The following is a 12,078-nucleotide window of genomic DNA, read 5'->3' on the forward strand; positions in this document are numbered from 1 at the left end:
TTATTTGAAGGTGTTAAATATGGAGGTGCAGGTATCTGTTTTGTTATCTCAGTGAAAAAATCATGTTATGGTTAGGCTCAGTACAAATCTTGATTGTCAGGAAATGACCTGAGATATCCTGACTCATCTCTCTGTAGGTCATGTTTTGGCTGGCTTTGATGTTCAGAGAGTCCAGCCTGCGAACCTGGACTGAACTTTTGCCTTCAGAGAAGATATTCTCTTTCAGGATTCCTTTACTTCAATAATTCATGGTTCACACATTACTGTGTCATGTCTTATACCACAAGTCTGAGGTGCAATTTTGTTCCCATGAAAAGCTGCAGACCAAAGCACTTTCTTCCATGACCGTTATAAAGATAAAATACTGCAGGGTGGGTTATCAAGCTATTGAAAGGATTAAATGAGGTTAGAAATATCTTCAGGGGTTTACTCTGTACAGGAAAAACACTTTTGTGAAGAAAAAGGACTAACAAGTTGTATCACCTAAAAGAGAGCAGCTTCATTTCTGAGTCTCTTGAGGCTATCATAGAACCTTACTGGGGCAAAACAACAGAGAACAAAATATTATTGATTTAGATTTAAAGGGAAGCATAACATTTGAAAATACTTTATATCAATTTATTGCAACTGTTACTACCAAAAAATTTGTCAGGAGAAATATTTTGTATTACACTGATATTTTCGTCTGCTGTTTTTACTTTTTTATAACATTGTTATTTTCGTAGTATTTGGCTAGATAAACAAAATGTGTTTTACACTATTTTTTTGTTAAACATTTTTTTCAAGAGATTTGCAAAGTGATTTCAAGACACAAGGAGAAAACGCTCCAATTCCCTTTAGCTATTAATCCTCAAATGCAGAAATTCACCAAGCAGCACTCAGGTAAAAAATGTTGACCTAACAAGATGTACTGTCCTGTGATCTTGCAGTTTTAAGCTTTACTTAATAATTTGCCCTGTCTTCAAGTCCAGTACATCACTTCATTTTTCAACAACAACGTTTCTTGTACATCTCAAAGTGTTTATGTCTAATACCCCTCAGAAGTCCAGAATTTTTTTGATTTCATAATTTTCCAAATTCAGTATATTCAAATATTGCTGCCTATGAAAGTGTGCAGTCCTAAGCAATTCTTTCTCATGGTCATGTAATCCCTTCTTCATTCAAAAAATGCTTTATGCAGATATCACAATAGCATTTTACACATGGAAAATTGTTATTGATTTCAGAGATTTTTGCCTTAATATTTAAGAAAAATTAAAATTTCATGGCTGACAACCTTTTTTTTTTACCTCCTGCTATGCCTTGTCTTAATCAAAATTATAATACACTATGGGTTGCCACACTATCTTGCAGCATATCCCTTTAGTTGAAAAGAACTCTCTTAAAAGATGATAGCTGTCTTAACATCTCGATTCTCTGTGACTTTTAAAATAAGTGAAGTTTAACTCCTGTCAGTGGTGATCTTTCTCAGGGCTTAAATTTGTATATGGAGCTTTATAAGTGCTTCCTGAACTGCGGAGTTTTTTAATTATTGAAGAAGATATTAAGTCAAAATGGAAATTGATCACAAAATGAAAATTGAATTTTAGTGGAGGCAATTAAAATGAACATAGAAGAGCCTCTGTATAGGAATAATTAGACAATTACAGGGAATATCATAGATGAACAATCCAAGTGACAAAAAACATCATGTAAAAATGTCAGTAATAATCAGATATCAGTGTAAGTTTATAGAATCTTCTATTATTTCCACACTGCCTTCCTTACTGTTGCCTGGGACACGATGCCATGTAACAGAGGGTCAAAAATGTTTTGCGTACTCAGCCCTCAATGATCAGGAAGGACTTTTGTCTCCCCAAAGTTTAGTAAAGAGAGACCATCTCTGCAATCACAGACAGCCCAGCCAGTATATTTTGGGGTCAATAAGAACACTTAAGAGAAATAATATTACCTGAAATATTTTTTTTTCATAAATGAAGGTACTTTAGAATAGGGAAGAACTAATGAGCTGTAAGAGGTCTGAAATTACCAGTCATATCTCACTGATGATGTGATGGGTTGTGGTTCAACTAAACCAAGATGCTATTGAAATAATAACAGTAAGTGTAATTGAAAATCAGTGGTGAAAGACAAAAGCTAAGAAGAAATTTTGCCTAGAGTAAAAATTCTTTTCTACAGCAATGGTTCTCAAACAGGTGTGGTGGCAGTTTGACACCATGCAAGCTGATACACCAGGCAGTCTTGACATGCCTTATAGCCTTGGTTCTGTTGTTTCTCATTGCTGTGTCCCCTAAGGCAGCTAAAAATGCTTTCCTGCTATCACTTTTTTATGTAAACAGGTGCTTTAATGGCTACTGATGACAACTGAGTTGGAAGAATCCATAAGAAGTTTTCTATTTGCCATTTATTCTATGTTGCTGCTAAATACATCTGCTCCTGCTGCTCTAAGTTAGCTTTTTTGTGTTATGCTGATTGCAGGTTCATCTTGAAAGGCTTGAGAAGCCAAGTCCTGCTTCATGTGTGGTTTTTTTGTCTTTTAGACTTTGTGAGAATAATCACTTTGACTCATTTCTATGAATTGTTAGTGAACAAACTGCATTACAATGTGCCAGTAGAGACTTTACTTACAAAAGGAGGAAAAAGGTAGTTAAGTAATCAGCATGTATTCATTGTGCTTTGCCCTCTATGCTTCAGGCACTCCAAAATAACAGTATACTGCAGGAATTCTCTCTCTTTTCAGTGTCTCTGATAATTACCAACAAGTTTCATACAGTAAATTTGTATGTCTGAAATATTGGAAGGATTTATTATTGCCTGAAACGTTGCTGATGGATATAATGGGTATCTAACATATAGTAGCAGCATTTTCTTATAATTTATTATTCTCTCTCTCTTTTTTTTCCATCTAATTTCTCCAGTCTAATAGTTTCTCATATTACTACAAAGCCTTGGGACATTTTACTAGAGCAAAATAATAGCTGCTGGAGACAGGAAAACAGGTTGGCTTGCTTATATTTGCATTCAAGGGAAGGAAGGCAGGAGCAGTACTTTTCCTAGTGCTTTCATTGAAGCGTGTTAATTAAATATTGCAATTTATATAATTTCTTCTGGTTTCCTTAAAAGATTGTTTCAAGGTTAAGTATTTTGTACTATTGTGTTGCTTATGTTCTTTAATTTTATTTCTTCCTTTTCTCCTCTCTTGAGACCTTGTCAATCTTCCTACACCATGGACCTCTTAATCTGTTCTTTTTCCTTAAGCAGAAATGCATTTAGTTCCTTCAGAAACATTTATTTTTCTAAGAAGTTATTTTCTAATTTCTATTTTATCTGAGGTATATGTCTTCCTGTTTCAGTTTCCAAAGTAGCTTCCATATGTTGGTTTAATGTGATTTTTAGAATTCTCTTTGAACTGCCAATGACTTATTGTCCAAGCAATAATAGGACTGTACATGGGATCCCTGCCATGCCACGTATGCAATTACTGTCACAATATTCACCTTATATAAAAATCTAAGAAATTTTCTATTCAACAAAAGAAGCTCATTGCCAGATCCATTACAAGTCTCTCTAAGTGTCTTCTTTCTGTTAAATAGCTATTTATATTAGTTCTGTATAGTGGATCAATTCTTAGAGCATTGTAGAATTCATGAGTAATGGAGTAGGCCTTCTGAAAAGATAATTTATTCAGGTTTTAGAGGGAGTATAGTATGTTTCTTGGTATTTAAGATATTGTAGAATAAAAGTAACAATAAATATTAGGAAGTTAGCACAGAATATTTTTAGAGGCCATTACATTTTTCTGGTGATGTAATCACAAAACCTTTCTTTCACTAAATACACTGGAACTGTAATTTCTGAGTCTGATTGTTAGAGGTTCAAATCAAGTATTTCTTTTAAGCTTATTGTTCTCTATAACCTTGTTTACCTAATTGTTATTTCTTACAGGATATTCAAAACCCTGATAAATACTTCTACCATTTATAACCTGATGTTACAGATGTATTCAAACTTTTTATCAGATCACTTAATGACAGCTCTACATTACATGAAAATTATCTCTTAATTACAGTGTTTTTCTTCACTTTTTGATACAAGCCAGGCAGTGTGGACCTCTGCACCTGCCTCGCTTCAAGTACTATTCAGTTCCACTGATTTTGTTGCATTTTCCTCATATTAGGCAAGAGTTATTTTCTTAATAGGATGAGTTTACTTGCATTTAAAAAATAATTAAATGAATGTGTTTTGACAAGATAATTGTAGATCCCTTCCAACTGAACGATTCTGCTTTATTATAAATAAATAAACTGGTTCCCTAGAATTTTACAGAAATACTTATGTCTGGTTCGATACTGGTTCCTGGAAAAATCTCTTTTTTTAAGACCATTTTAAAGGAATAAGGTCCTTAGGCCAAGATTCAGGCTGAGAGTTTGAAAAAAATCTCTTGCGGATTTTCTGTGAGTTTAAGCCCTATGCTTTGGATAGCCTTATGCTTTTTGGAAGAGACCTTTCATGATAACCATGGTAGTCTGTGAGTAAAAATTAAAAACTCTCTCCTAATGATTCTCTTCCTCTTCATATACCCACAGGTATTAAAGTGAAAGAGAAAATTATCTTCTTTTAAATTCATAATGACAAGGAGACATCTAATGCCATGGAGTAATGTATATAAAAGGTTAATCTTGGTCCAGAAATGCAAGCAGCATAGCAAAAGCAATGGCTGGTTACTTCAAGCATTTCTGTTACTTCAGAAACGTTTTGTAATTTTCATTTTCTTGCAGCACTCAGTAGACAAGGCAGCAATTTTCTGTCTTTGTTAAAGTAGCTAAAAATACTTCATGGTGAACCACAGAATAATTAATCATCCTGCAGGATTTGGAGTTTTCAAAGGCCTATTTCTGAATTACTAATCCATTCCTGAAAGGGTTTTCTGTCGTTTTTTCCCTCTCATGAGCTTGGTTCTTAGTACCCCAAGTCTGCTCATAAAAAAAATAGAATGCTTTTCTTAATCTTGGCATTTACTCTTTCAAATCCTTTTATACAAGTATTTTTCAATTAGTTTGCATTTTGAATTAATGTTTGGCACAGAATCTGGGTTTTTTCAGGTCACTTTGCATCAAAATAAATAGCATCAAATGTTCTTTTCAATTTTTTTTTTGAAGGCTTGAAGTCAGATACAGATAAGGGTCATCAATGTAAATTTATATTTTTCTATTGATATCACTGTGTGTTCACCCAGGCCTTTAGATATTCTTTTCTTCTAGATTTTTGTATTGCAATTTTAATTCTTAGATTTCCTCGAAACTAGCAGTGACTGGGATATTGTCATTTACTTTACTTTATTTGGCACTTTCAACTGTGTGGTGGGTATAGTTGTTAGTAAAATAACATAAGACTCAAATGAAATTAGTTTGAACTAAACAAGGAAGACCTCAATAATTAGTGCTACATGATTTTAGCAAAAATGATCCAACACACTGCAGTTCTTTGTGGCATCCCCTGTTTGTTTGCTGAGTGGCACTGGAGTGAATGGATGCTGTCTCATGACTTTAGATCAGCTTGCTATTTTCTGACCTTTGTGATAAGAAGGAGAACAACTTTATTTCTGCATTTTATATCCTCAGCATACCCAACTTCTATCCATTCAGTATTCACTGGAAGTGTTCACCAGCTGATACATTTGCTATAAAATGTACAATGTGGTAACATTCACCAAAAGAAAATCTCTGATCTCTTCACTCTGTAATGGGTTGTTTTGCCCAAATATAATTTTTTTTCTATGTAAAAGCAATTCCATTCTTTACAGCTGAGAAGAAAAAACCAAAACATCTCTGACATTGCTGTAGTCTGTGAGCTCCAAACCCAAATGGAACTCAAAGTGTAGCTGGAGACAACGGAGGATCAGTGAAAAAAGGTTTCAAATTTTTCAAAATGAAAAAAGGTTTGAAATTTCAAATTTCAAATTCTTCTTCCCATTTTTCATACTCTGGGATTTATAGTTTAAAAAAAAATCTTCAACACATTTTGCACTCAACAGACCTGAGTTCAAGTCATTTCACTGCTGTACTGGATGAGATTTAAAAAAAAAAAAAAAGGCAGCAAAGGATAACAGCAGTGTTGTGCTCTCTTGTATTTTTTTTAACACAGTATAAAGGAAACCTTTAGTGTCATAATATTCATGTAAAAATAGCTTAGGTGTACTCTATGTTTTCACCATAAAAATCTTATAATTGCTTTTTTCTTTCTGTAGTTTAAAGAAAAAAAAGTGAATAAAAAGTAAGGATATTCTTCTGTGAAAAAAGTAATGCCTCAAACATTTCCACGGAATTAAATTCAAGATCTGATTTTTGTGGAAAATACCACAAGAACACTGACAAATCAGTAATGTGGAGATCAGAGGTGCAACCAAATATCTCTAAACCTTCAGAGACATGAAATTTGTACCAATATTTGTGGTATTTGCACCCCCTTTAAATATTTACTCTTGTTTTTAATAATTTTTTATTACTTTGGATGAAAATTGAAATTGAGGACTGGCTGAATGGGAGATCCCAGAGGGTTTTATTCCCACAGGGTCTAGGTGGAAGTCGGTCACAAATGGTGTCCTCCAGGATTCTATGCTGGGCCCAGCAGTAGGCTTCAAACTGCAGAAGAAACTCTGCATAGTTAGGATTTAATTTTTTTTTTAACATCATGGATGATATAGAAAAATCATAGATCATATGGAAGAATCTTAGAGTGAAACTTAGATTTAATCTTAAATTGAAAAAAAGAGTTATAAACTCTGCCAGACTTCACTGAAATAGAAGTAATAGGGTTCCTCTCCAAGATAGATTTCTGACAAGTTTAAAATCTCTTTTTAAGCTCAATTGATTTTTTTTCAATTTGTTCAAGTTGCTGTTAATAGACTCACCTCTTGGCTACCAATTTCTATTAAATCTGTGCTCTCATTATTTTTTAATATAAAGTAGATTTTAATTAGCAAGTCCATTAGTCAGAGTAGCATAAGAAAAATTCACAAAACATTTTAAAATTAACCACTTAAAATTAATCTCTGCAACTGTTATTTACCTGCCGTTATTTTTTTGTCTGTGAGTCCAAGGTATAACCTTGTACCCAACGCCTTTGTGCACGGCATTAAGTTATTGTTTTCTTTGGAAAAGAGTGCAGAAAATTAGCTGTACTTTTTTTTTTTTTAATTTTTATGTTTAGAACCTTTCTCTTTTTCAGCACATGCAACCTCTTACCTGCTGTGTAATTATTGCCTCTCTGAACAGCCTTTATTGAAAAGATTTCTAAATACACTTTCTCTCCCTCCCATTTTCAGTTGTGCAACTTAAAACAATGACTCTCTTTGACTGTTACTCTATTAGAAAAAAATTGGAGGTTTGTGGAATTCCAAATTACAGTTGGTTTGGTTTCAGTTCAAGTCTTACTACAGAAGTTGTCCTGAGATGTTAAGGTGAAGGTATATAAAATAATAATCTCAAACAAAAGGAAAAAGAAAGGTAGATAATGGTAAAAACAGCTGTGCTTGATATTGTTATTTAAGGTAGAAACCTAAAAAGTCAATCAAGAAATTAAGCATTTAGCTGGATTGAATTGATCTTATACATTTACACCCAGCTCTAAATATGGAGTAAGGATTCCAATGAAGAAAATCATTTAGCAAAAAAGCGTTATTTGAATGCAAAAATTTGATTTGGGATAAATTATTCTAAAGATAATGAAACAAAAGAAGAGTACAAGCATGTGTAAAACAGGAACTTGATAAGCTCTCAATTGCCAGATGTCATTTTAATATACAAACTAAAATAGAGGAAGAAGCCTTAGCTAGAGAAAGGCATGCCACTATTAGAGGTATGAGTAGGATACACATATTTGTTGGCTCAGTTGAAGACAACACTTTGTACTCCTTTGTAACGTGACATGACTGTGCTTTGGAAAGATGATGGGCAATGCACTCTGCTTCCAGCATTTCCCTGTGCTGAATCTGACAGAGCAATGGTGGGGTGGTGGCAATTGGTAACTCTTCCCACAGCCCATCAACAAAGAAATAATCACCTAATCTGACCTTTGCCTTTACCTTTACCTCCTCTAAGGAACAAATGGTCAGAATAGTCTTGTCACAGGAAAACAGTAAACCACACCACTGGAGAACTATGCCATGGTAATTTTTTCGATTCCTAATGTGATAAATTTCAATTAGCAAAATCATGAAAGTTTCTCCGTTTTCATAGAAAAAGTGGAGTGTTGAATACTAAAAGATTGGTCAGCTATATCAGTTCATTGGGGATGACTTGGTTTTGAGTTGTCAGTAGAATATTCCTGAAAAATTGAAAAGAAATAAAGGAGCAGAGAGGGAGATTTTTCCTGGCAGAGGTCAGCAGTCCTGACATCTCTGTTCAGAAAGAAAAAGGAGATAGGATTTGCCTTAATTCTCTAAAAAGAAGTGGCAGGAATCTCACTTGACATATACATATTTTAGGAGAGAAAAAGAAGGAATTTTGAGTGATAAGGTATAAAAGCAGACTGAAATCAAGAACACGGATGTACACAGCAGCTGGTGGATTTGTTTTTATGTATTTTATTCATGTCTTTGTTGTTAGACCAAATTCTGCATTATTTATGTTTGTGCACAGAGAGGAAACACAGGTAAAAATCACACTGTGTTTGTTGGGAAAAATACAGCAGGAAATTGATGGATAACAAAGAATTTTACAGTGAACAAAAAACAAAAGGCAGGAAACAGGTATCATCCAGGCTTAGCAACTTCACTGAATGTGAAATGAAGTTACTGAAAAAGGATAAAAAGGAAAATAATGGAAATTAAACAAAACCAAAGAAAGTGAGGTTAGTAAGCTTGAAAAAAAAATAGGCCTAAAACCATGAAGAAGTATATCTGCTTAAAAAGTGTAACTCAATTAGCAAGGTAACAAAGAAACTAATATTGTAGGATTTACAATGTCAGAGTGAGCATTGCAAAAAACATATTTGCAGGGCAGTGAAAAAGTTAACAGTGATATTTCCAGTATTACAAGTAGGAAAACAGAACAAATTATATTTCAGCTACCTGGGAAATAACATAAATGTGATGGAAGCAATAGAAGAGAATGAGAAGTAAGTTGATTTTTACTCTGTCTCCTAGTTCTGTGGCAGTGAGGTGCAATTGTCATTTCACCTGAGCAACACATCACCTACAGAAGCATGTTGATATTCTCTCTTCATTGCCATTATTTAATGAGGGACAGGTTGGTTTTTTAATCCTTTTTGAGCACATTGCTGCAGCTGTAGCCTTGCTCTGTATCTGTGCACATATTAACTATGAATATGTTTTGGCCACTGCTGCAGAACAGATGTGCTTAAACTTCCTTCTGGAGAAACTCCCCAAAGAGACCAAAAGGGTTTAGATTCAAAAATAAATTTTATTCCAAAATAGAAGTCCAAGTGTATTGACTTTCCAAATGAAAAGAAGTTAAAGTAATGAATAAAAAGAACAAAAATGGAGAGTTTTATATACTGCCCATTCTGTCCCTGTAGACTGGAACTTTTGTGTTTCAGTTCCATTATCTTGATACTTTCTGAACAGCAGCAAGATCTGATCTTTTCCCCTCTGTCCCAGAGAAGCCCTTCCCTTTGTGTTTGTGGCCTTGTTAGCAGACTCATCCTCTCTGCTGCCTCTTAACCTCTGCGTGAGCTCCAGCCTTTGGCTGGCTCTTGCTTGCCAGCACAGCAACCTTTCCTACCCTGCATACACTCAGAAATTCCCTGGTGATAGGAGAAGCCTTCTTCTCCAAAGGGCTCTGTTGGAGCCAGACTCTTCTTAGGAGAGGAGCCTGGGGACCCAGACATAAATTTTAGCAAAGATGGTCAAGAGAGCAAGTACTGTTGTCTACTATGCATTGAAGCACTGTATATTTCAGGATGGATACTTGATGGTTTCTTTGTTGATTTGTTTATATTTAATCTTCAGTTGCCTTAAAATTACATTAGCATACCTTTTAATTATTGGACAAGGCTTGATTTGAATTATCAGGAGGCTATGTGTTATTAATAAAATGTAGATAGTTAAATGTTTCAAAATAATGTTGGCTTCTGGTTAAACTAAGCCTGACTTTAAGATGGTGGATTTTTGCACACACTAGCCTTAAAACTATCCTCCTTTGTGAGAATAATTTCTGAGACATTTATCAGACAATTAAAATTGAGATGTCTGGGCAGGTTTTCTAATGAAGGATTAATACTGTACAATTTTATTTCTTTTGGTTTGCTCTTACATTCATACCTTTTGTCATGCTATTTTGTAAGACTTTTATCAAGTGCTACATTGGTAATCCTCTTTCCAACATGTCCTTTGCAGTTTTGAGTGCTTCGCTTGTTTTGTGCTCTTGCCACTTCTCTTCCCACAGATTAAACCCCTTACATAGAAGCAGTCGATAGCACTACCTGACAGTGATGGGAGTACTCAGAAAAAAAGGAGCATTTTGTAAAGCTCAGAATCTCAGGCAAGAATGTAATTTCACTGTTGATAAAACACAAACACAACAACCCAAACGCACAAAGCAAAACTAAAGAAATATAGCAAATTCAACAAAACAATACTAATCTAGATGGATAAAGATGTAACACCACCTAGACTGAGAAAAGTAACCTTGCTATAAATTCATAAACTATGTTCTTTTAGTTTTCCTTTTCATTTTTGTTTGATGTATTTTTAAAGATTGCTACCTACAGGAGTTCATTGAATTGCAAATATTTGGCATAAATTACCCCCTTACCTGGTTTTACAGAATAGTTTAGTTGACTGGTAAAGATAGAGAATTTCAGTTGCTTTGTGGAACAATCTCCATGTAAAATGACTGGCAGAGTATAGTTATAAGAGGTAAGAAATAGAGGAAGGAAAAACTGAGTTGGGTTCTTGTTGATATTAAAACTGTTGGAGATAAAATTTATTGAAAAAGTAAAACATTTCTAAGGCTTGCATTTCATTGTATATTAAGATGCAGTCCATTGATAACAAGTGGTTCTTCAGAGCATGCTCTTTTCTTCACAGATTAATTTCCTAAACAAGTAGAAATTATAAATCTGTCTCAGCATTATGTTTCATGTCTTGTAGATCAGAAAATGCTCTGCAGCTGGATGACTTCAGCGCCACTGAAGCTGTGTATAACAAAACAACAGAAAAGGAGTCAGGGAGGAGAAAAGAACAATAACGTGGAGAAACTCATCCTTTTTTCTTCTACCTCTGAGTGGGGGTTGGTGTCTCTCTAGGAATCAAGGTGCTCGAGTTCCCTTGAGGCAAAAGAGAATAAATTGCCAGTAGCAGACAAGGTGAATGCAATTGTGTATAAGGTGGGTGAATAGAAGAATCTCTTTGTGATTGCTTTCAAAACCATCAAGGGGGTCTGAAATAGGGCAGCCAAAGGGTATATTTTTCACTTTACATAATTTTTTTTGTGGCTGTGTAATTTTCATGTAAAATTTATAATGTTGTATGTTCAAAATAGATGATGAAACCTGCTTTGCAAATTACAATGCGTCTATCATTAGATACTATGATTCACTGTGTTACTACGATTCACTTAGCTCAATTCTTAAGGAAAATCATAGGCAGTGATTTGGAAAAGCTCCCCCTCTACAGCAGAAACACAATAATTTCTTTCCAAGTAAGAGCTGTTAAATATGTAGCCAATGCATCATTTGCATATTAATAGTGAAAGTATTCTGATAAATTACAGTTTTCTGTCTTTTTAAATCACGCATATAGCTCTTGAATGTTGTATAATATTATCACTGGATCATAGAGATTTTCAGCTTTATCTAATATAATTTGTTATAAGCATTAAAATGAAGTTCCCAGCTCTTCCTGATTAACAGTCTTTTTTTTGTTTTGTTTCTATAGCTAACGTCACAACAAGAACAAAATTATTTGAAATAAATATCACTTTTAAAAGAGGAGAAAAATAAAGTATTTTGCTTTAGCATATTATTTTCTTCTTGCACATTTTCCTTGTCAGGTTCTTCATAGAACATGCTGTTCTCTCTTGTGACACAATGCCTAACAGATTTCTACAGAAATAT

General features: G+C 34.2%; 1 long non-coding RNA gene across 1 annotated transcript in view; it reads left to right on the forward strand.

Moving 5' to 3' along the window:
- The window catches only part of LOC135447315 (uncharacterized), a 50,479-nt gene extending 38,641 nt beyond the window's left edge, over nucleotides 1-11,838 (forward strand). The window contains exon 4 of the long non-coding RNA XR_010440065.1: nucleotides 11,114-11,838. This is a non-coding gene — a long non-coding RNA (uncharacterized LOC135447315). The remainder of the gene's footprint in view (nucleotides 1-11,113) is intronic.
- Nucleotides 11,839-12,078: the final 240 nt, after the last annotated feature.

Source organism: Zonotrichia leucophrys, chromosome 4, assembly GCF_028769735.1.
Source record: "Zonotrichia leucophrys gambelii isolate GWCS_2022_RI chromosome 4, RI_Zleu_2.0, whole genome shotgun sequence".
NCBI lineage: Eukaryota > Metazoa > Chordata > Aves > Passeriformes > Passerellidae > Zonotrichia > Zonotrichia leucophrys.